Consider the following 26946-nt stretch of genomic DNA (forward strand, 5'->3'; position numbering starts at 1 on the left):
AAGTATTTATTACAAGCTTCATGGAACAAAAAAAAATGGCATGCACTGGAGAATGGTTGTTGTCCACTGAATTGTATGTGAAGCCACTTTATGCTCAATAGCTGCATTTTGTCAATACAGTCAGTAGCAGTCATGATTTATATTGTATATGTACACTGGTAGTATATTTCACATTGGATTTACAAATCGTGCACAGATTATGCCTCATAAGGCCGTGGATATCCATGAAGGTCTAGGAAACAGAAAATATTTAAAATGCTAATTGTCTTGTTTTCAAAGTATTTCTATGTAGTGCAGTCAAAAAGGACATATAACTTTGAATATTAAATGAAAGTATAATAAATTCAATGCTAATTAGGACTTCTTCCTGCCTGCTGCTTCTAGCTAATAGTAAGTGTTATTAGAAATAGCTATTTTCTGTCTTTTAGGGGTTCATCTTTTAGTTACAAAAAGTCTCTTTAATTTGTAAATTTTTAGATTTTTATCAAAGAGTAGTTATCTATTTTGATCTCTGGTTATTAATTGAAGAGCTGATTTCCAAAATAATTAGATCTTACTCTAATTTGACTTTATGTAGCAGTTGGTGGCTATTTCTTTGAGATTTTTTCTTTGAGATTTTATTCCACTCAAATCACTGTCTAATGTCTATATGCTTTCGAGGTTGTTAGTTTAGAACATCTATTCATCTTAGTTCTGTGCAACAAGTGTTTCTAGATCCTTAAAAATAATGATAAATCATACATTTCTATTTAGTTTTACTAGGGAATTTTTTGGAGCTATATTCCTACTCTGTAGTTGAACTTCATGTATTCCTAGAGGTGATACAATTACTGTTGGACTTACTGGGATACTGCAGTGAGGAGTTCCATAACGCATGCTGAGTTTTTGTGGTTTTTTTTTTATAAACACTTTCTTTATTATTTATATGTGGCAAATTTTCTGTTTCTCACCACATCCTGGTATAAGTGGGGAGAAGGGCAATGTGTTTACCTGAGTTTTTAATTAATCTGCTGTATCTTAGATTGTCTAGTGAGGAGTTCTCAATTTTTCCCCACATCTCTCTTAATCCCATCACCTAATTTTTTATAGTACACTTTCCCTTGATCTATTTACCCAGACAGGTGATAGAAGTGACTCCAGAAGGAACACTGTAGGCATAATATATCTCAAGTTCATCACAGAAGGCTGATGCAGTGGCCTTGGAAGACATTTACTTCATTTCTTTTCACTGCTGTGGATCCAAGGAATTTTCACTGCTGTAAAACTCTGTTTGCTAATGCAATCCAATAACTGATATTTCTGGCATGAATTCATCCTTGCTGGAAATAGCCTCTTTGCTTTCAGTAGAGCTATTTTAGGGATGGATTTAGTCATCTAGCCTGTTAAATTATGTCCTTTTCTTTTCCTTGATTTCCTCCTTTCCCACAATGTGAAATCTGTAGTCTTCTCTCTTGGGTCAGCATTTTATTTTCAGTGTGAAATATATGTCCTGGCTCCAAGGCCATAAACCATTCAAACAGCTTCTATTATATTAAGTATTAATGTGAAGTATTTATTCAGCCACTGAGTAGGAGGAGTGGAATACTGGAAGGTCTACTAATATTTGCCAAAACGTGTTCTTTTGCATGAAAGAGACAGAGTAATAATGTGTAAGATTACATTTATTCTGTGCTGTACTTTGAATTTCAAGAGATAACAGAAAATCAGGAGGGGAAGGAGGTGAGATAAAACATGTGGATTAAGCAGCTGACATCCAAGAGACCTGAGAGCATCAGAGTAGTAACAGGAACTGCCTTACTGTGAGTGGTTTAGTCCATGCAAATTCTTGGCTTTTCATATCTGCAAAGCTATTTTGCTAGTTCTGCTAATGATTTAGCTTAGCTTTTTTTTCTTTTTGGTGAGGTCTATTCTATGTCAGTTCTGGAAATGTGATCTGTGAAGGTATAATTGTGAATCTGATCTTTTGTTAGTCCTCCAAAGCAGGCTGTTCAGTGCATCTTAGAACACCCTTATTCATCCACCTCAAAGGAAGTTGAATTCCAGAAAATCAGTTTTATATTCTGTGCCTGAATTTCCCATAGATCAAAACAGAGTTGCAACTGATATTCAGACCAATGAAATATCATCTTGGGTGTCTGAGGCCTCTCTTTTATTAGGTTGGGTTTTTTTTCCCAATTCTGAAGAATGCATGTCTAAGACTGAGTCACACATTTGCAAATATATGGAATGTTAAAACAAATGGATATGAAAACTAAGTTATTATACTGAATATTAAAATTAGTAGTTAAAATATTATGGAAGAAGTACAGATTAAAACAATTGATTTTGTTGGTCATGGTTTTTTGTTTTCTTTGTTTTGCTTTTGTCCTCTGAATACGAATTTGCGGAGGATGAGTGTCATTCTGGATCTCTCTGGTTTCATTAGCAACTGTATTGTCTGTACAAAGCATAATTGAAGAACTTTGGCATGTGAATTTGAAAAGACAAGCACCAATTACTGATACTCTGTCCCTGTGGAGAAGCTTTTGTTCATGTTTCAGGGCATGATGTGATCAGTTTAAAACACTTAGGATAAAACAATCTAAAAATGGGGTTACATAGGACAGGCAATGTTTTGTTGTTTGATTTGCCCATGTTAATGACAGCTTTTGAGGTCTTACACTGGATCAAAGTCATTTCAGAGACTAAGCATTGTCAGCAGTAGAGGCTGTGCAATCAAGAGATGAAATGAATAGGCCAGGACCAGAAAAAAATTCAGAAGAACAGTGAAAATGAATTAATAAAACTACACTACGCATAACCAATAAATGTAGTTTGTGTCTTCTTGCTTCCTGCTGCCCAGACGCTTCAAGGCTGCAAGGTGCAAAATATATGACCAAAACAGAGATTCAGGAAGATTTGGACAACTGTATGTGGCAAATTGCTAAAATCTGTAGAAAAAGCAAAAGGCCTTGTGGATAAATACATGGAGGAAAGGGCAGCATAGCTTCTGTAAAGTGAATCCCTCTGTACAAAGCAATGGGCAGGGCAATAAGAAAGGAACTCCTTAAGTGGGTGAATCAGCGATTTAAACATAGGAAACACAGGGAGGGAATAAATGATCAGCTCCCAAAGTCACCAGAGGAACTGAAAGATATTTGAACTGGGACAAGGGCTGCCTATCATATGGAACAATGTACAACTGGTAGTAAGAAAGTTTCTTGATGGCTGTAAATGGAAATACTAAAGTTAAATTGAAGAACTGAAGGAGGATCTTACACAACTCAGTAGCTGCATAATGAAGTGGAAAATGAAATTTGATGTAGGTAAGGGCTAAATTTTCCACATGAAAAATGTAAATTTTGATGCTCCATATGAAATGTTGAAAGCTGAGATGACTTTTAGTAGTCAGAAGGAACATTTGTGAGGTTATACAGCAAAAGGTCCATAAAGGTATCAATTTAGTATCTGATAACAAATCAAAAGAAATAGAAAAATGAATTGAAAGAAATTATTAGAAAGCAGGTAACTTGGGTTACTCTGTAAATCCAACGTTTACCTTTATCTTAGTTATTTTATCCCCTAATTGCTTAAATCTTTAATATTATCACATATAGATATTAATACCTAGAGGTTGGGAGATATGAATGATTGCTCACGATTTGAATTCTGATTAAAACAACTTTTGGCTACTACCTGCACTCAGATGGAACATTTGGAATGAAACAGTATGACAAATCTTACTGTTTTCTCTTGGTGCCATTTTACCAAGAGAATGGTAAAATTCTCTTGCCATTTTACTTTTATGGTACAGTAAAATAAATAAAATATCATCTGACTTCTTTTTCTGCAGTCCATGAGAAAATTAATTTCTCTTTAGCATATGTACTTTTTCTGTTCTTTAGCACTTTACGTTTGCACACAGTAGCATTTAGTAGCTTGGATTTGGGAACTTTTCTAACAAATGGCCATGTCTAAAGATTTGCTGTTTTACTCATCAAATTTTGCCTCAAATCTAGAAGTATTTTATTCTAGTTCGTAGTCATGCAAAAAGTTAAAAATCCCCTATCTTTATTCCCCATTTTCTTTGTTTTTCATTGTTTTTAGCATCATGCTCTTTGTATCTCTATCCCACTAAGAGAAAACCTGCTTTGAAGTGCTCAGCACTTTGAAAGCAGGATGGGAGGGAAGGTCAGAAGTTTCATCAGGTTTCAGCTGAGATCTTCCTGTTTGGAAACTGAAGAGTACTGGCCAAAAAACTAAAGCTTTTCCAGAAGGAGTTTTTTGATCCAGTGGACAGCTGGTTTGCTGGTAGCCATCAAGAAAACAACACCTAGCAATAACACCAGGTTGAGTGCAACAACGCTTTTCCTTAGCTGCACTTCATGTGTGTGAACAAAAGAATGAAGCAGTCAGGTGTAACGTGGATACCAACAGGGCTGAGACCCATCTGTCACCTTAGCACACCTTTCTTATTAGATGGTTGTGAACACTAGAATCTTCTGCATGCCCTGTAAAAGCTGCTGTTTCCTGATCTGTTTTCATGTTGTACTGTAAGGCATGAAATCATAATTTCAGACTCAGCAAGTCTGGTCACTTGGAATAAAATGCATGACAGATCAGACTAGTAAAAGCATTAATTATCAGTGCTATTAATTAAAAATGCGGTCTCTTCTTCTCCTTACCTTTTAATACATCCCTGTTTCTGTGATTGTAATAGTCATTCATAAATATCAGCTATTTTTAGCAAATGATTTTCAACAACTAATGGCATGAAATGAGCCATTGAAAATGAGCGATTTATTTGCTTCTGTTATTTATTATTCACCGCTTGGGATATAGCTGGTCTGTACATAATGTGTTATTATTTTATCATAGATGACTGAAAATGTTTAATATTTAGAACAAGGAATTTTTAATTTAGAGAATGGTAATGTTGAATTAACTCTTATTCTGATTTCTAGCATTTTCCACTTATTTTTATTAACATAAAATTCTTCAAGTTATCCAGTTTAAATGCAAATGTAAAAAACCCAGAGGCAGGTACTGGCAGGATTTATGACTGGGAGAAGGGTGTGTAGGGCAGCCCTTCCACCAAGGGAGTTCTACACAATGACAAGAACTCATGTTTTGGATTATGGAGATTTACTTTAATGTCTGAGTTTGTATTTTATGTCTAGTGGATGTGAGCTAGTCCTTACAATGTTGCTAAATCATACCAAGAATCTGTATAAAATTCTGTGCTTGATCTTTTCTTCTACCTTCCCCATCTTATGTTTTCTTTTCCATGATGCTATCATTTAACATGTGTGCGTGTTAAAAAAAGGAGGGTTACATATACCAGTTCTTTGTTTACTAAATTTGCTAATTTACTTTGCCTGGAATATGATAAATGAAAGATTTGGTAGAATATCTGTTGGATTTAGAAATGGGAAGAGATTTTTTCTTTTCTTCTTCTGGCAATTAGATGTATTACAGAGAGCACCACTTCTACAGGTCTTCTGGAAAACTAACTTGCAGCATAAGAGCTTTCTGGTGATTTGAGAGACATTATGTTAAAGATAAAATGATAAATGATTCCTTGTCTGCTGTGGAGGAAAGATAGGAAATAGAGATCAGGGTAGCATCATCAGATGCCTTTTGAGAAAAAATCAGTAACTGAACAAAAAAATTAGAGGAACAAAACCACATTACATTCAGAAGCAAACTAAGGAAATGAGGTCTAAATAAAATTACTGCTATGCAAGTAGTAACTATACATAATTTATAGGCAGCCCAAAGAAGCATAAAAATTGATGTCCTGCAATAGCCATGTTAATCGACAATTTTGAAAGGTTGCTTTGATCTGCATCTTTCATCCATATTCCTATTATTTTGATAGATAGTAATGTTAAAGGTGAATGTCTTAGTGAGATTTCATTTGCATTTGAAGCAGTCCTGTACTTTTGTCCCCTTTTCAAGCATCCCAGCAATCTAATTTTTTTTTAATGGTAAATTTATGTGTGCAAAAGCTAATGGGATATTAAGCCATTTTAAAGCTCTGGAATGTGAATAGAGAAGATTTTCAGATGTTAATTGAAACTGGCAAGTGTGATCGAATAGCAGAACGCTATTGTTAAAATTAAAATAGGTCTGATTTAGAGAGAATATTTCTGATAACAAGAGGAGTTTGTGCGCAGTGGCATTCGCTGGAGACTTGTACAGACCTTTGGCTCGTGGAGAGGAAGCCATATGCAGAGATGTGACAAACTCTTCCGCTACTCCTCTTGAGATGTTCCATGTTAGAACTGTGAATCTGGAATTAGCTGGGAAGTGAACTTCCACTTTTCCACCAAAATACAGAGGGAGGGGGCTTCTTCCCCCTGTTAGACCAGGAGCCATGTGGTAACTCTCAAAAATAACTGTGAATCTTCACAGGCTGTGTGTTGGCATGTTGCTTAGTCCTGGGAAGGGTGAGGGAAGAATACTACTGGATTGAACAAAAAACTCAGTGCCAATACCTTCCTTTATTTTTCAGGTTTTTTTTTTTTTTTTTTTTGGTTGTTTCTGTTTTTTGGTGGCTTTTGGATGGTTTTTTTTTTTGTGTGTGTGTGTTTTCACTGGAACTGCTGTGCTGTGACTTCCAATGTCTCTGTAGTGAGGACTCTGAGACAGGTAGCAGAAGCTCATTGCAATGCAAAAGGTTCAAAACCCCACTATATACAGTTTCTAAGTAGCTGTGTCAAGCTCACTGAAAATTACCAATCCATGCCAAATTAGCACAAGATGGATTTTTTTTTTTTTAATTGTGTTTCTTTTTAAAGCCTGGAAAGCTCCAAAAGAGGCAGTAGCAGCAGCAAATTTTACTATTAGTTGTGTGCAGATTCACATTAAATTATTGGTCAGGACACAATTTTTGGTACAATTGTGTTCTCCGTTTGCAAGCTGGAGGCTTCGTTTATGCACGGAAAAACACAGCAATCAGGTGGGTGACTGCACAGAAATATTAGAATGAAAAGATGGGTGAATCTGGGAGGTGCAGTGGGGAAATATATATTATAAAATAAATGTGTCCATTTTAATATTTCCACCTACTCTCCTTATGGTGATACCATGTGGTTCTTATCCTAATTTTTTTTTGGCCTTTATATTTTCTTGAGAGAAGGAGTATCTGGGAGGATGAAACTGTAAAAAAAAAACCAATTTGTCAGGCTGTCCTCTGCAAGCTGTAGCTCCTGAAAACACTTTGGGTAGAAGGTTAACTTTCAAATCTTTCTGCCCTTGAGCATTACACCTTTTTATTTATATCCTACAAAACACAGATAAATTTTATTTCCCTTCTTTATCCACTTAATCAGAAATGGTAGTAAAGTGGTAAAACATACAGGAATGGCCTCCAAGAGGTAAACAAAGAGTAACTTTTTAGCAGGACCTTCTCTTGTAGAAAAGAAGTTGTGGATTCTGGAGCTACTGCCAATGGCTGTAATAGTGTCAGGTTTTACCCCGTTGCCTAAAGGAGACCTATGGCCTTCCTTTCATGAATGTGCAATATTGAGTACTCTATCTGCATCTTCAAGTTTTTCAATGAAGGAGTTTCTATACATTTGCAAGGATTTCCCAGTGTTTCCACATATTTCCAAAAGTTTGTGGGAAAAAAGTTTAAGCAACCTTTTGTTTCCCCCTTGTACTGACTGTTAGTAAAAGACCATCACTACTAAAATACAAATGCAAATTCTGCCATCTGTCTTTTATACTGTTAACTGAAATATTTTGGCTGTAAAACTATAGTCTGGCTCATAGAATCCAATATAAAAATACCAGCAGATGAAACAGAATGATATTGAGGAGAATGTTAGGAAGGAAATAAAAAGAAATTTCTTGGGGAGGGGAGAAGAGAAAACCAAAGGAACACAAATGGCTCATGAAGGAAAGGAGTCACAAGTTATGTATTCCCAGAATGAAGCAATATTCAATGAGAACAGCAATCAGCTGAAGTAAATAGAGCTGGAAAGTAAATCTTTCCCAGCAGATAGAAATTCCTGTATATTATTTGCCAGAGTTTTTTCTAAAGCTAAAAGGAAGCAGGAAAGGTGAATTATTGAAACCATACTGTCATGCTTCCTGCTTTTGTTTTTTTTTCCACCTCCAACTAGTTTCTCCTCTTATCTTTTCCCTAGAGGTAAATGGGTTATGACTTCTCTGCTATGACTCCTCTGCTTCTGCTTTTTTATTCAAACAACCCCAACCAAACTGTCTTTTTGTGTTCAGGGTATCTCAGCAGAACCCTTGGGATATTGATAATAGAGGGGAAAAAAAGGGGAAAAGAACATTATGTAATGTTAATGTACATAATGGTCATAACGTAACATTAATCCACATAGCAACTGTAGGCTTCAAACCTCAGCATCAGAATTCTGAGTTTTGGCCATATAGACCATATAGATATGGTTTGCAGGATAAATTGTGGTCTATATCTGAAATCAAGATTAAATAACAACTACATCAGAAATGTTTTCTTTACTGTAGCAGAGAGCAGCTAAAAAAATATTAGTCTCAGACTGCAGAAAAGTCAATTTGAACCTATCTCTAAGAGTAAACAGTTACTCAGTTTAACACTTTTAAAGGGGAAGAAACCCCTGTGTTCCTCTTTGATATTTGCTGTTTTATAATCTGTTCTGAAAAGCTGTCAGAAGCTTTTCAGAAGAGAAACCTCATAAAACAAAACAGAAGAGAATTTCATAAACAAATTCATGGGTTCCATAACAGTGCGTTCTATTTGTGTTCTGATTGTTCCTCTCCCTTTTCATAATTCTTAGCCTCTTTCAGATGAAGTACATGTGCTTGAAACGGTGGACCTAGGCTGAGAGATGCACTTTGTTAAAATCTACATATTAACAGTTTTATATGGTATTGGGATGAAAATTGAAAGGGACAGCCAATTCCATTATAGTACAAAGAAAAGGTAGAGAAAACTAAAGAAAAGGTGAACACATTTGCAGCATGCTTAAACCAACTGTGGATCTTTAGAGAAATAGCAGGGTGTTTTTGTGTTTAATGGAAACCTAAATAAACTGTAGTTAACAAAAGAGCTGTATTTAGGCAGAAACTGCCCTTGACTTTCTAGAAATACAAACTCTTCATTGCTGGCTTTTAGGTATTAAGCTACTGAAAGCTATTGGTACATTCCTTGTTTAGCTTAAATTATATGGAGCAGTGAAATGGGTTCAATTCTTAGTACTGTTGAGCAGTTTTTATATTCAGTATTCTTCCCCAGTGCCACAAGTTATTGCTGTCTTGAATAATGTGATAGAAAAAGAGTGGTTTGGGTTAGAAGGCACCTTGAACATCACCAAGTTCTGACCCCCCTGCCATGGGCAGAAACCTTCCACTAGAGCAGGTTGCTCAGCCTGGCCTTGACCTGGCCAAGGATGTGGCATCCACATCTTCTCTGGGAAATCTGTTCCTGTACCTCACCATCCACACAGTAAAGAATTCCTTCCTAATATTTAAACTAAACATATTTCAGTTGAAAACCATTCCTCCTTGTCCTATCACTATGTGCCCCTGTGAAAAGACCCTCTCCAGCCTTCTTGTGGGCCCCCTTTGGGTACTGGAAGATGCTGTAAGCTCTCTGAGTCTTCTCCAATCTTAAATACCCCATTTCTCTAAGACTTTCCTTGTAGGAAAAGGGGAGATCCTTCACTCACCTGTTTATCTTCAGGGCTCTCATTCCTTAACATATGTAATGAAAACATAAATTAAAAATGTGAATGTTGGTCAGCTCCTTCAGTGAATTTCTCCTCTGCTCTTTATTGGCCCTAGTATTAGGAAGTCACTCTCAAAGTTGGTGAAACCACCAACTTTCCTTATATATGCTAATAATATAATCTTTTATATTTGATTCTCTTGCATTAGCGTAAGACTATGTCCACTTTGTCAGCTAAGAAATGCCATCTTTCTAGCATGTAACACAATACTATTTAGGTGGCATTACAAGGATTTTGTGGCATAGAGAAAATGTGAGAATTCTCTGACACTGCTAAATAAAATACCTGGAACTGCCAGAACCTGCATGAAAATTCACATGCAATATGTAAATGATTCACATGCAATATGTAAATGATGCTGGAGAAATGAAGTTGGATTAGCAGACTTAAGGGGATTTATAATGAAATAAAGGGAAAGCTAATACCCTAGGGACTTCCCCCCCCTCTAAAAATCATTGCAGCCATGCTCCTTTTTACTGATACCACTCATTTGAACATTTCAGTTTTTAGTAAAGTACTTTTGATAATGTTGAAAAGTAGACAATTTTTTCCAGCAGATGTATTCAAGTTAAATTAATGGTATATTCAAAGCAGCTTATAGTAATGCTGCTTTGAAACCTTAATTTGATCTATATCATAATTTGAAGTGGTACTCTTTACAAGGTCTTGGCCAAAATCCACACATGTTAATTACAGTTAGCAGATCAAGTTTCACCTGGCAGATTCCAATGAAGACAATTGTTTTATTTCTTTCCTTCAGCATTACTAGAGTCTCTTTACAGCTGTCAAGTACAGCCCTGGAGATTTATTAATCAGAAAGAATATTAGTAATATACTCAAGTGGAAGGTGTAATTCAAGGATTTAAATTTTAGTTTTCAGATTATTTTGTAGATTCATGTTATTAATAGGAAAAAATAAAAGCTTTCATTAATAACTTATTATGGTTTTCAGTCTGAAGGCAAAGAATTTTGGGATTTTTTTACTAATATGCTCTAGGCAGTGGAGTTAAATGAAACTGGTTTTACAATTTAGCCTATGGCTTACTTCAGTGAGACTACTTATGAAATTTTTTTTCTGGCCTTGTGGCTGGGTCTATGTTACCATGCAGTCCAATGCAGTTTCAGAAGCTATATCACTAGAACAAGAATTTAACTTCTGAGATAAAGCCTGGATTATATTTTGTGGTATACATATTTTTCTTGTTCCTTCTGCTGTTTGACTCCCGGAAAGTGTTTTCTCTACTATATTATTTTTTTTTTAATATTGATGGATAAACTGATATGTAAAAAGTGGGCAATTTATTCTGTGTGTTTCCATAAGTATGATTTTATAGGATAGAAAAATAAATTAATACTGCTTCATAGGAGAGCCACTGCAGTTTTTTCCAAGAATGCAAGAGATCTCCATCTTTAATATTAGGGAACAATCACATGACACAGCAGCTATTGAATAGATGGCAAGAACCTATGTTTCTCTAAGAAGAATTTTTGTTTGCTTTTAGTGAATCACAGTAGCTTTTTGAAGATGCTAGAAGGCTGAGGTTACCTTACTGCTTTGTTTTAATTTCAATGATTATGCACTTTGTGTCCTTGAGGCTATTTAAGGGAAAATCACTATGTTGCAGCATCCATGATAGAGTCAGTGCATAGTGAGGAGGTTGGTTTCCTGCCTTATATTAAATGCAGCTTTGCAGTGTTAAAAAGAAAACAAACCCATAATCGACAAAACTTTGAGGTTTGTTGGTTGGTTTGGATTTTTTTGGGATGTGTTTTTTTTGTTTTTCTTGGGGTTTTTTGTGGGCTTTTTTTTTTGTTTTGCTTGTTTGAGGTTATTTGCTAGCAAATATTTATAGATATGATTGAAAACATGACTTGGTAAATGCCCAAGATCTCAGTTGGTAGCTTTGAAGGAACAGGTGAGCCACTTCACCCTCCTGAACAGGTCTTAACTGCTCCATAGTGAAGGAAGCAATACTACTAGCTTTCAGAATCTTTTTTTTTTTTGTTACTGACAGTAATTAGGGGTTTGCTTCAGATGCAAAGTTCTAAAATTCTACAGTTGCATGAGAATCACTGCAGGAAGTTGAAATCAAAGCCAGTTTCTAATTCTGCCAATGGCAGATGTGAGATTGATAGCTAAAAGGAAGTAAGCCCAAATTTTAGCCATTAAAAAAAAAAAACTCCTTACTTTTTAAACAATTCATGATTATTTTAGAACTTGACTGATGAACTCTGAACTTCTTGAGGTGGCAGCAGAGTGCAGGTACTTGTTTTCCTGTCCTAGGTGAGTGATGGTTTCTGCCTGAAGCCACTATCTGCCAAGTCACTGTTTATATAAATCTTTGGTCTAACTCACCTGTACTTAAGGTATCTTTTTTCTCTTTAAATAAACAAGCAACCCCAAGAATAATACAGTCCCTCTCTTTTACACCTCTCTGCTTCAGCTGCATTGTGACCTTCCTAATGCTTCCAATGCAGCAAGTGTACAAGAGCCTATAATTTCATAACCTTCTGAGTACTGAGTTTTGGATTGTTTTTTAATTAACATTTTAATTGCTCATCAAAGTAATTGAAAACTGTGTTGGAAAAATTGTTCATTTACTAATCCCTCTGGTACCAGTTAACACTAAGCTTTTCTCAAGGTCAAACGCGCTCTTTGTGGTGGTGGTAACTTTCTTTGCTGACATGATGCCAATGGCTTGGTGGGTAGAGATGTTTTTACCATGTCTTGCAATCTGTCTCTGCCTGTGGTGGGGGGAACAAAGGTATTATTCTGTGCATAGCTGTTTAGGCAACATTTGCTCTGAGATGTATTGCCTTATCGCTTCTCAAAGCCAGCCTTCACTGGCTGTAAGGGCACAAGATGAGCCTTGAGAGATTAATGCTGGTAGGGAAAGTTCCATTTATGACAGTACTCTTGGACTGTGCATGCACTCAGGGATGCTCATCCCAATGCTGAAATATGATCACTGGAATCTAAGCTAAGGCTCAATTCCTGGAACTGTCTAGGGAAGACATTGAACAGGCAAGGATTCAAGCAGGCTGGGTCATATTAAGCTGGAAGCTCTACTATAAGGCTATGAAATAATTGTTTAGATATAGTTTAAACAAGCTCTATGAGTCTTCACTAATTGTTACAGGAAGCAATGAAATGACCTCCCTAATCAGTTTGTCTTGTCTTTGAATCTGCTGTGGAAAATCCTGCTTGTTGTCTTCTGGCCTCAAGTTCTATGTTTTATCTTGCAGTGAACTTACCCTTCTTCAGCTAAAGATCTCTGCTGAAAGGATTCAGCAGACTGTTGACAGGGAGCTCAGAAAGAATATTGAAAAGTGAGATTTATCTATTTTCACTTAAAATCTGCAGTTTCAAATAATTGATGTGATGTACTGGGAATTCTTTTGCCTTCCCACTTGTGCAAAGACAACAGTTATTATTGTTGTATGGTCTAAAATTTGGTATGTGCAAAATTAAAATTCTGTCAATGTCTTCTTTCTACATAATTTCCTCAAATGTCCTTTTTGTTCATTCTTTTTGAAGGGGATTTGGGCATCAGAATCTTCATAAAATGGTTATATTTCTTTATGCAATACCAAGCAATGCTATTTACAAGTTTTCTCCCTGGTATTTAGTTATTTTACTAAAAATGTTTTGTTTTGAAACGTCAGCACCCTCCTTTTCTGAGGAATTAAAATGTAATGAATTGGAGCAAAGGTTTTTCATTTCAGAAATAGGTTTCTGTCCTAATTTATGGGGTTTTTTTACAATATTTGTGGGTTTTTTCATAGAAAAGTTGCATAATTATATCAGATATCACATGTGAAACAAATTCCAGGTCTTGACAAACTTGAGTATCTTTTCTCCAATGCAGACCCTCTGCGTGAATTTAAAATGGATTATTTGTTCTTTTACCTGCTTTTACTGTATGACAAATTGCTTAGATTCTGTACTTGAAAGTATTGTCCATTCAGTAACAATTTATTCTGATTTTTTTTAGAGAAAGTAACTGGTCACAGTGCTTAATAAAGTTAGTATATATTGTTTTAAGTCCAGATAAGCTCATATTAAGGTTTTATTTTTGCATCCATATTAAGAGATACATCTTAATCTTTTTAATCAACCATTTTGTGAAACAAAAGTATATTGAAAATTGAGCAAGAAAAAAAATAATTGAAGTAACTTTGATGAACCTTCAAAGTGCTTCTGGTCACAGAACATCTGAAGTCTTAGAAAAAGCCCATTTTACTTTGTGGTCATTGGCAAATTAGGATAAATTGCTAGCTGAGCTGGCAGTTGATGTGTAATTGGCTCATCGTCACTGGAAAGGCTTAAGATGGGAAAGTATGCTGGTTATTGCCTTGGAAATTATAACTAGGAAGTGTCTGCTATGTTTGAAATGAAAATAAAACAGCTAGAGACTGACCCATTGAAACACTTCATACTTTTCATTGCTAGCAGGAGATTCTCAGTGAGGCAGATCAAATGTAATTATTGAGAGAACATAAAGAAAACATCTTTGTTTGCCCTGTTGTAATGAGGACAGCTCAGCAGGATTGGTCCTGAGTGTGCTGGCTTCTGACTGGGTACAGACTTGTACACTGCAGAGTTGGCAGGGGTCTTGGTTGTTTAATTACATAGAGTCATTTTTGCTTTTGCAAGCACTAGTAACTTTCTTTTGAAAAGAGGCAGGAGCTTGCAATACTTAATACACACTTCATGTCCTGAAGGTGCTTTTCAATTATTAAGCAATTAGTGTGAATGCCACTTGGGTGTAGTTGTATCCCTTCATATGTATGTTGTAGTGACAGATATAACCTAAACCTGAAGATGTTCATTTACAGATGGAGAATCAAACCAAAAGGAGTTCTTTTGGTATGTCTGCAATCATGTTCAAATAATTCAAAGGAGTTGTTTTCCATGTGATAGCTAATCAATGACCAATTTAGGAATTCAACTTGGTAGTGAACTCCTGATACTTTTGCATGAGATGAGGGTTTCTTTTCTTGAATTGTGATGTTTGAGTCTTGGCTTCCAATTCTTATAACAATCTTTTTCTTTTACAAGTACTAATTTGAGCATTGTTTAAACTGTTAGGAAGGAAAGAGTATTTTAACTTCATTTTAGGTGAGAATAAAGGTACATTAGTTTAATGTCTAAGAAGTCTTCTATGTCTTAAGAGAACAAAGAGGATCTTTTATCAGATGACCATGAGCAGAAGTCTAATGCAGTGGTCTGAGTTGTTCTCTGAAGATTCTCTTCTCACTGTGCATTAAGTGGGCCCCAAGGGAGACAAGTCTCTCAACTTCATTATCTAATATTAGGCAATGTTAATATGCTCTTCTGTCCTCCTGAAAATCCAGGATTTGAGTTTCTTACAAGAAAAAGCTTTGGCAATGAACATCTACATACATAAAATACTAGGATTTTGAAACACGAAAACAGCAAGCTATATATGTCAATAATAGGAAAACAACACATCTAAATAAGTAGCTCCTCTTGCTCTACAGTTTATACCATTTCTTAGTGATTGTATCGTGATCTTAAATTCTTTGAATACTGAGCAATATTGGAACTGCAAAGGTTTTATTAGTGATACAAAAATAGTGGGACACCCACATTTTATATTACTATATGCTCAAAATCAGAATTTTCTTAGGTTTCTCAGTGTGGAATATATTTAGCCACAAACAACACTTTGAAGTTACAAATAATCTTGAATTATTTTTCCAATGGGAAATCCCAATGAATTGGCATTGTTCTCTATCATTTACAATTCGAAATGAAAAACTGTGTATTTTGTTTGTTAAAGAATTTTTTGATTGTTTCAAAAGGTGTTAGTGCATACAGTTCAAATGATATTGATTGTGTCATACTTCAAAACAAAGGATATATTAGGGATTTATATTTGCCTCATCAAAGCAATATTATAGCATTATTGAAATTAAATGGGAATGCATAGTGATTAAGTTTGACATTGCTCTCTATGAAATTCTGTTCACAGCATTCCTACAAAATGCCGCCTTTTCTGATGAAAAACTGTTTTCCTAGTTTTTGCCAATTCTTATAGCAAAGTATTGGTCTCATACACATCCATGGACTACAATAACTTTTTCCTGACCACATGGAGCATTGCCTTTTAAATTTGTAATTGGTTGCAATTTTCATTTTTTCTCCTTGTGTAAAAAACATACTTGGTCAAATGTGGCTGAGGTTAGGAAAAAGAGTAGGGAAAATTGGATGGCTTCTCATTTCCTCAGATGAATCTGAAATATTAAAATAGTGATCCCCTCATTAAGTAAAATTACTTTTCACTGTGATAAGATTGATTGCAAGTGGGTCATTTATGGACCTGCAGCACACTTTTAAGCACTGTGCCTTGTGTCTGAACCTGGCCTGAATGTGCCACAGGTTCACCATGTGCTCTTCCTTTTAAACTCCCTCAAAACAAACAGTCCTTGGGTCCCAGGTGGTCAGTATCAGTTTTATTTGACCTTACTGTATTTCTCTTCTAGGTTGTCTTTTTGTGACTACAAGTACCAGTCAGAATCCTAAATCCCTCCAGAATGGTTGTGACTTTGTTTTACTGAGCTTGGGATCAAGTCCTTGTGATAGGAAAATATTTTTGCAGAGCTGTCTTTCTGCATGTTAATCATGCTGTTTCTTCCTTTGGTTTATGTCCTTCAGGGATGTAGTTTTCTCACATGATTGATTCTGTATGTGCAAAACAACCAAACATACAGGAGATGTTTTGTTTCCCATTATGTTGCTATTGTCTTCCTCTGGAAGCAATAGCAACTCACCTGGAATAGGAAGGAAAATCTTATAAGAGCTTAGCAGTAGCCAACAGTGTATTAAGAAATGAAAATATCACTGTTAAAATAAAATACTAAAACTTTTTTTTTTCTGTAAGGAAAGGATGAAGATTAATAGTTCTGTTACATTTTACTATATGGTTGTGCATTGATTCACCATGGGTACAAGCTTCTGCTTGTGAGAAATTAAGGTTTTTAATAAAAACTTAATGTAAAATTCCAAATAATGCAGAAGCATTGTTTTTTTATTTCCAAAGGTTTTTTTTTTGTCTGAGTTCAGTTTGAGAGTTTAGGGATTTGCTGACCAATCCAGAAACTTGGCTTTTCTAGTCTGATAAAATATTCTCTCCTCCTTTGCATAGTCTATGTACATGTGCCTAAAGCAGTAGTGACTAACATCTGACACATGCCTGGCACACACTTCTTCAAGCAGAGTAAGATGAAAAACCTTTTTTGTGGGTTGTTTCTTCACTGTCTAGTTTTGTATATATGCAGAATACAGGACACATATATGAGGGATGTTTCATAGCTTGTGAACTTTGGACTAATATTTTGTGGATGTAGGGTGCTAGAGACTTTATGGTTTACTTTGGGGATTTAAAAAAAAAAGATATTTTTAACATATATACAATGATTAATGGAGTTTTTCACAGAGAGGAATTTTCAATAGAAGCCTACCAATATTGAACTCATATTTTTATTAGTACTCTAGTCACTGGATTGTTGCCTATTCTCCCTTCCTTTATGTGTGGGAGGAATGGGAAGGGCTGGGTGTAGGTATCCTCCTGACAGGTAGTAGAAATGAGCATTTGACTGTTAGAGTAGTTGTTGCTTAATGCTTTGGATCAAAAATGTTTGTATTGATGAGGTCTTCAAATTATTTTATGTCCTTTAAAACCAAGGATGACACCTTAAAGAAAGCATGTAGGATGCTATAAATGGTATGTATAAATATGACAGTAGGAGGAAGTACACAACAAAACTGTTGAGTGAGGAATATTTTTTTAAATTAAATTTCATGGAGTCACTAATGTTGAAAAACACCCCTAAGATCATCTATTGACCATTAACTGCATAATTCAACCATTAACCTGACACTGCCAGCTCTTCTACTAAACCATGTCCCTAAGCACCACACCTAGACATTTTTTTCCTCTCTTCCAAGTACTGTGGTTCCACCACTTCCCTGGGCAGCCTGTCCTAATGCTTAATAATCCTTTCAGACCTTTTTTCCTAATATGCAATCTTAGTCTCTTTCAGCAAAATTTGAGCCCATTTGCTCTCCTGCCACTTGTTACCTGGGAGAGAAGACCAAGCCCCACCTTGCAACAGCCTCTTTTCATGTACTTGTAGGGAGTGATAAAGTCTCTGTTAAGGAAACCTCTCTCATCCAGGAGCCACTCTGGCAGTTGCACTTGCCCCACCTGAGCTGCAGTAGTCACAGCTGTGCAACACACAGTCACACCAGGTTCCCTTAGGACGTGAGCACTGCCCTGGTTCTGCTGGCCACACTATTCCTCACAGGCCAGGATGCTATTAGCCTGTTTGGCCACTTGGGCACACTGCTGGCTCATGTTCAGTCTGCTGTCAATTTCTCCTCCCTCCCTCCCTCCCTCCCTCCCTCCCTCCCTCCCTCCCTCCCTCCCTCCCTCCCTCCCTCCCTCCCTCCCTCCCTCCCTCCCTCCCTCTTCATTATCATTTAATCATCATTACCATTTCATTATTATTATTATTATTTACCATCTATTTTTTATATATTTGTTTATGTACCTTTCAACAGTGAATCATTTGATCTGGCCTGTTGATCCCTGTGGCAGTGGGTGTATTTGTGAATGATTAGCGTTGGTGCCTGTAAGACCTCATCTACTGTGAGCAGCAATATTAAAATATAAACTGTTGCTGTACATTATATAGTTGTATTGAACAGAAAGTTGCATTTTTCAACTTGCTACATTCTCTCATTACCCTCAAAATGGTAATTTCTTGTTTCTGTGGGTTTTTTTCTGGCTTTTGATTCATGCTATATATTAAATGCTTCATAATTATTAACTACTGGGTGCTTTGCTTTTCCTTTATAAATTTGACTGTCCTCTTATTGAGGCAAAAGAAGTCATAAAGTAAGGAAAAAATAAATATATTGAGATTTTTTTAGGTTCATTTTATTATCCGATGACTACAGAATCTGGTTTCAGCAATGATGAGGTGACTGAATTTACCTCCATCTGGATTGTGAAAGGTAGTGTTTGTTGGTTTTCCACCAGAAGAAGGTAGTAGTGTGTAGACAGAAAAAAAGCAGCCGGATTCTTCACTGGTGTTCACAACAGCTGGGGGAGCTGAATTTCAGGATATTAGAGCACATTTAGCAAGCAGTGTAGGCAAAGCCTCTATGTGCTTCAGCCTCTAGACATAGTAAAGTATGACTAAGCCCAGTAAACACATTAAACAGTATTTTTAAAATACTGTCTCAGCCTTAATGTCTTTGGTGTAAGTAAACCATGATAATCCTGGGGAAAAAAGATATGAAAGGAAAAAAGAGAGGATATATTCTAGGAAATAGTTATTTTGTCTTACGCCTGTCCTCCTCTCAAACAGCAAATAGGGAGGGAATGGAAGCTAAAAATTTATAATACTTTTAAACAATAATCAGAAAATAAGAAATTTTGTAATGTTTTTTTAGTTGGTTTTCTGCAAAATGAAGCAGTTTCCTTTTCCAGAGACTCAGAGAAACAAACACTTCACCAGTTTTAAACAATTTTGCATTTCCTTCTGGCTGATCTTTTATGGTTTTTCTTCTCTGACTCATGCCAAGAGCTATTTCAGCTTGACATGCTGCAAGTGCATTTTCTGTCTATAACGAAATGGAGAAATGTGAATGATGGATGTGCAGTAGGCTTGCTCACTTCTCTATGCCTTGCTATTGATAAGTAAGCTGGGGTAGCCAGAAATGAACTTGTATTTACTTCAAAGCCATCTGGGCTCCCTTCATTCAAGTTGTCTGTAGCACTGTGGGTGTCCTCTTGTCCTTGCAGTGATTCATACCTCTTGCTGCAGAAGATTTCTACTTTTCTCTTTACCTCAGACCTTGAAAATAAGTCAAATGAAACAGGTCAGTTTTTACGTGGCACCTTTTAAATGTACGATTCCTCTTCTGCAGACAGCTGGAACTCTCCATGGTAGCTCTATTAATTTTAGGGGCATGTATTAATTTTTTACTGTATTTCTAAAGTGCATACATATTGATATTGCTGTAGCCAGACTCTAATTTGTTGTTGCTCAGTTTACAAGTGAGAGCGGTGTTTCCTTACACCATACAGACTCTTTTGTAGCCTTGCTAGTCAACATCACTAACATTTCACATAGAGAGGGTCAGTTGCTGACAGTAAGAGTTACGTCTCAAGCTTGTCAGCTTCTTCATGAATAATATCTTTCTGATTTTACTTTGTATATTTCACACGTTCACACTGATTCACTGGATTTTTCATCCATGGTTAAGTGTCCTCTGCCACTATTATATGGCATTCTAACTTTGAGCTCATTATCTGGTTCCTGTTAGAGGAGGCTGATAAGAAGGTTATGAGCACTATCACCCCACTTCTGACAAATATCAGTTCAGTTTGGTTGGTCGGTTTGTCATTTCCTACCAATTTAGCTTTTGGATGTGTAGAATTCTTTTTTCACAAAATGATGGTGAAGCTGACCAAAATGTTCCTGTATTTTACCTCTCCCTTTGTTTCAGCAAATTAATTTTAAGTCATTTTAAGGTCTCACTTAACTTCTAAATGCTTGAAATAGACAAATCTGTAATATTTTTCCGTCTATTTGAGGTAAATTACACATTTGTGAAAGCAGTCAGGACAAGTAAAACTCAGTCACATCAAGGAAATAGAAATAGTCTAATGGATAGGGAAAACAGGTCTAAATTCTGACCTTGTCTTTATCCCTGTAGGAAGATAAAAGCTATGCTACTGCGTCAAATGGGGGATTGGGAAATCATGAAAAGAGCTTGTGAAACCCATGGATTCTGTCGCATGCAATTGGAAATCCCTACTTATGTCTCCATGCATTTGGCAGAAATCTTAAAACCAAAAAACTCCCTCCTCCCTCTTACAGTTACTGTTTTGGCCACCTAAAGACATTCCTACTTGAGCTATGGTTCATGCATTAGTGTTTGTTTTAGCAAACATTAGATCTGAAAAAATATCTTGAGCAAGCTAACCAGAAGTTCTCCATGTCTCCAGTCACACACAGTCTTCAAAACGAGAACGTTATGTGCTAGTTATTTTATATAGCTGCTGGATTTTAAAGAGACATTAGCAATCTGCAGTTCCCAGTAGGAGTACGTTTGTTTTATAGTCTTTTCTTACATTCCTGTACTGATTCTTCAGTCTTCCATAATCTGAGATATTTTGCTGTGTGCTTTCAGTTTCTGTTACAGACAATTAAAAAAAAAAGGTGGCTAGAAAATTAACCTTCAGAAGCCGAATAGTGTGAGTTGAATGGGCCCATAGTTATGGGCTAGCTGATATCCGGCAAATTCTCAGTTTCTGATTTTGACCCTTGACAGTGTTTTCAGCCAACAGCTGTGGTAAGAACATAGTAAATCTAAAGCTGTATAATCCATTCCTTTTGTTACAATATTTATTATTTTTTAAATCTACAAGCAGCTTGAATCGTGAGCATTGAGATTATCTTTTCTCTCTACTGTAATTAACAGTATCTTCTCAATTCAGCTGTGAGTTGCTAACTGCTTAGGATGATCTTATCCCATTGAAAACTTGAAATATTTAAAATTATATGTGAGAATGTCCATAATGTGGTTCTAGGAGGGGAAAAATTTTTGAAATAAGTCCTACTTTAAATAGACGATGCTGGTTATTCCTAGGTGTAAGAGACTAAAGTTATTAATGTAAAACTTCACGCCATTAGATATGCATTTTCCTGTATTATTCTCTGATCTTTAATGTGGATTGTTTTTGCGGCTTTTCTACTTTCTTGCTGAGAATGTTAGTATTCAACACATAATATGCTATTAAGACTCCCTAAGTATTAGAAATCTGACCACCCTTATGTTAGGTTTTTTGGTGGGATTCTCTGATATAATTTATACATAATTTTTACTGAGGGGAGACTCATTGTGGTCTACAGCACCCTCACTAGGGGAAGTGGAGGGGCAGATCTCTTCTCACTGGTAACCAGTGACAGGACCTGAGGCAGTGACACACAGCTCTGTCAGGAAGGTTTATTAGGTTGAATATCAGAAAAAGATTCTTTCCCCAGAGGAGGCTGGGCACTGGAACAGCCTCCCCAGGGAAGTGGTCACAGCACCAGCCTGACAGAGTTCAAGAAGTGCTTGGACAATTTTTCAGGCACAGGGTGTGATTTTTTGGGCTGCCCTGTGCAGGGCCAGGAGGTGGACTTGATGATCCTTATGGGTGCCTTCCAGTTCAGGATATTCTATGATTACGTGCTATTAGATGAAGAGATGTCTTTATTGACATGAAGCTTGAAGATTCCTTGTTGTTCTATCAAGTGAACTTTAGGGTTATAAAAATGCAATAGCTTGTAAAATGCTCCAGTAAATATCTGAACTTGAAAATTAGGCAACCACATCTTGATGGAGAAGTGCTGAGATGAGTAATTAATTTAGTGTTTTCCAAAGGCCTGTAGTTCAGTCCTAAAACCCTTTTCAACACTGCTGATAATTAATGAAAAAATACTCCTTTGGGTTTGTAACGACATTTTTTGGTTACTGATTTGATTTTGGATTACAGTAGAGAAGCCTAGGATTTTACTGGAGATTTGTGTGTCTGGGAAAAAGGGAAGTTAAGCCGCATTTATTTTGAAATACTGTTTTCATATCCTAGCTAGTGTCTTTGAAAATTAGCATAGTTGTTCTACCACTTTAATGTAGAATTTATCGTTTCACGTTGGAACATACAACTTAGAAAAGTGTATGGGTTAGAATTGCAAAATAAATCTCTTACTGTTATGAGAGCTGTTATACATACTGTTATGTATGTTTCATCTAGACTTTTCAGTGAAATCCTAATTTTGAGCTACTTCTTGTTGTATGCGTTGTGTTTTCAAGGTCTTTCTGTGGGAGAACAATGAATGGCCTAATCAATAGACAGTTTGATTGAGTCTTGCTTCCTTGTCTTTATGGATGGGTCGGTACTTGACTGCCCCCCTTGCAGAAAATGTCCAGCTTGGGTTTTGTTTGTGGGTTTGGTTTTTTTTGGTGGTTTGTGTGTTTGATTGTTTTTCTTTTTTTTTTTTTGGTATATTGAATTGTCATTTACAGCAGCTTACAGAGAAGCCTCAAAAGAGGTTGTTCTTGATAGCTGAGTGTAATGACATACCTTATAAAGAAATGTTCTTTTTGCTGCTTAATTAAATATGTATTATTTAATATCTCTTAAGCTAAAATTTTCTGAAGAGCCATTAAATAGTGTAGATAAATGATGAATTTTCAAAGCACAAGCTTCTCTTCAGCTTAATCATAGGATCTCTGATATTTTAATTATGTTTTAAGGCCTCTTGAAATGACAAGGTTGATATGAAAAAATAACATGCAATCACAAAATAACTGCATGTTATGTTTTTCAAAACACTGAGGTAGCTACATAATAATTAGTTTTGGAGCTATTAAATGAAAATGCACAGCAGTATTCAGGAATATGTGATTACCCGGAGGATTTCTTTATTAAATCTCTACCTTGTATTAAACAATAGGTGTCCCACTTCTTCCCTTTATGCAATACCTTGTGTTAGATGACGTTAAAGTATTTTCCAAATTTGTTTAAATTAATCTCTGGGGCAAATTGGCTCAAAGCAAAGGCATGATATCAGTGACTAAGTATGGGCGTAAGTTAAGATTGAGTGATACTGTCCAGGAGAGTGGACAAAAGAGGAATACTGCTTTTTGAGAAGGTTTTCAGTGCAAAGAGAGACGCACTTCAACAAAGACATTGTCAGGTCTGAATTCCACATTTGAATCTTATGGTCTGAAATCAGTCGAGAAGTTTATATCTCTTTTACAAACATTAGGTAATTCTTATAGATTATTAATGAGTTTAAAATAAAATTACAATGTTTTCCTGAATAGACTTTAAACAGTTTAACATTTTCTTCTAATTTATAATCCTAATTATGTTTCTTGTTTACTTTTTTTGTCGTACACCAGTATTTTAAGAGTTACTATAAAAATATTCCATTCTCTACTTCCCTCCCCACAAAAAGAGTAATCAGAACGCAAAGAGGACACTTGCTGAAGAACAAATACATTGGGGGAAGTTTCAGCTGCCAAGCAGCAAGTCTGCAAGAAGGATGTTTGATTCCAGACAAGTTCAACATCTGAGTAGCAAAAGGTTTGCAGTAAAGCCTCTAACACACCAAGGAAGAGATATGTTTGCTTCTAAAAACTCAGCTTTTATATCAATGCTTCCGTCCCTTTATAATAATAACACCAGTAGCAACAATAATAGCAATAGTAGTAGTTATGATTATGTGAATCTGGCATCTGTTTTACAAAGCATTGAATCACCTGTGGGAACTGCAAAGACAATAATGGATTGAATGGATCTGGATATGAATAATAATATGGAGTAGAGATGGAGTGCATGCAAAATAGGCGCATAAAGGCACAGAAAGCTCAGGCAATTGTGCTTTACCATGTGTAGTTATTCAGAAGAGATGTTTAATAATGAATAATATCAGAAAGAGGAACATTCAATAAACAGCACAGTAAATTTTAAAAAGGCTAACTGTAAAACAGTTTGTGTGGCTAAGATCATTTGTACCTAGGGTACCCAAAGTTTAGGAAGGGAGTTAGTGTACCAGATGTACCAGGTAGGAGTAATAGTCGAAGGCACACATGACTGGATTGCACTTGCTCTGGCTGATGCTTTGAGGACTCCAAAGTATTCTGGCAAGCGTAGTTAAATGGTCATACTCAATATTAAAAGAAATGCACTAAAACTTGTTTTATAAGCATCTTTTAAACACAGAGCTCTGGGAAATTTTTTCTGTGGCTGAATTGTCCAATGTCATTAAATCTTATAGGTGAAGAAGGCCTTGGGTTTTCCTTCAAGACTGTGTGTAGGAAAAATTACAGGATTTGAAAATGAGAATTTGGTTGCTTGTCTTCACCAAAACACAGAGAGTTATTTATCTTTGAGGAACTAAAGTGCTAGAAAATTTTTAAGAAACCAGATATTCTAGAAATCATTACTAACAAAGAATATATAATGTATCACCAAAATTGCTGACAACCTGAAAGTGAAAGATAATTAAAAATGCTTCTTGAATTACAGGTTTTGTTATAAATGGCGGAGTCAGCAGGAAGATTAATTGCTCTTGGCAGTAGCTGAATTTTTATCCATATTTGAAGGAAGCACAGAAGTATTTCTACTCATATACTTTACTATGACTGTTGAAAATGTTTTTGCCATTCTCTGAGCCTGAGAAAATGGACACACAGTTTATACATAATTTTCAAATGCAATAGTAAGTCATAGATGCACCTTTCTAAACTATATGTTTACTATGAACATTTGAAATTTCATTCTGATTTTGGAAAAAATATACTCTACTTAATAATTGAAGTCTTTAAAAAAGCACATCCTTTTCTACAAGTTCAGGAATAGAGACATACTGCATTATATTTTTTTATTTTAACTTGGAATAATTTCTTTTTCAAATTTTGCTTGGGTTGCAATAAGTAAAAAAAATAATTTCTCTCTGCTCCCCTCCCTTATTCACTTAACCCCCAGTCACTGCTTTATCTGTTAGGTCAACAGAATTCCAACAAGGTGTTTTCCTTGTATTTTTCAAGGATGATAGAGTGGAGTGTGGTGTCAATATTTTCTTTTGGGAATAGTTCAGTCTCTAAGTGATGTGTTAGTGGAAGTTAATGCTTGAGAGTTTGGGTTTTTTGGTCCCTCCCCCTTCAATGATCTTTTTATTGTCTTCCCTCTGCGTTCCAAATGCTGTTAGATAAGACTATTTGGTCATTTCACTACAGACAGAGGTCTCAAATATTTTCCAAGAGCATTTATTTCTCCATTCATTGTCACAGAGAAGGAGTCAGGAGACTGCTCTCGCAGGAGGCACACATCATTTTAAAAAGGTTTTTCAGGACCATGAGTGAGTTTTCATCATACTTCTTTTGCTGCTCTGCAATGTGGACAATTGCTGCTTTGTGGCAGCAGAAGTGGACTAAAATATTTCTAAAACTGAGTGGCATTAGCTGATCTGATAGCATAATTGGTCTAAAACAGAGAAGTGTCAGAGTATGCAATTTTTTTCTAGATTCAGTCAGGATAATATCCAAACATCTCCAACTTTCAAAAAAGCTTCTTAATATTAGCACCTCCATTGCTACATTCTATACTGCATACAAAATAAAACAGGTAAGTAAGACATCAACAATCTTGTCCTTAGTATGCAGAGATAGATGCAATTCTTGGTGCTTACTGTGAGGTGACAGGTGCTTGATAGAGCAAGCAGCACAAAGGAGCTGGAGCTGTTCCTGCATATGGAGCTGTCTTATAACTGTCTAGAATTAGAGTCTTCTGTTTATGAGACTGCCCTCCCTTGAGGTTTTTTCTAATTTTAACAGGAGCTGCTCAGTTGAGGCTGACAGAATTCAGCTAGAGATACAACAGCAAGATAGATAACATGTAATCAGAGAGTAACACTTAGGGAGAACCTGTGGTGTCCTCATGCCAGCATAACGACCTTGTGTTTATTAAAATAAATATCCTCGAGCAAGATGGTGCCAAGGAGTTCAATAACAGAAACATTTTCCCGTCCTCCTGCTGCTGAGTGAACAGTCTGAAGGTGCTGCCTCTAATTGAAAGCATTCTGCTTGCTCATAACAGTTAAGGCTAATTTATTTGTTTATGACAAATAACTGCATGCAGAGTACATGGGAAAGGGGTGGTGTAAGGCAAAATTGAGTTAAATTTTCCAGCTGTGCTGAGGAATGATAGCAGATTCCCTGCACTGTTCTTGTAAGTGATGCTGATGATGGTAAAAATAAGGAAATAAAAATGCATCAGGACTGTTGCAAGCCTTTTTCTGATTTCAGGTAGATCTGTTTTTTCAGAGACAATTTTATATGGTACCTTCAAATGTCTGTGGGTCTGATAGGAATATGTGCCATGCAAACTTGACTTAATCTGTGAGACCCAAACAGACAAAACAGGAACCTAAACCGGTCACCAGCAGTCTTGTGTTCTTGATAATACCTCCATCCAGATATGCATGGTCCGCAGCCACCTGCTCTAATTGACTTGAGTTTAGAGACAAAGATTGGACTTGGGTGATCTTCAGAGGTCTCCCCAGCTTCAACTATTCTGTCATACTGTGAAATTGTCTGCTAATAGATCCTTGGTTATCAAGTGACATT

This window comes from Fringilla coelebs (assembly GCF_963513975.1).
Source record: "Fringilla coelebs genome assembly, chromosome: 6".
In the NCBI taxonomy this organism is placed as follows: Eukaryota; Metazoa; Chordata; class Aves; order Passeriformes; family Fringillidae; genus Fringilla; species Fringilla coelebs.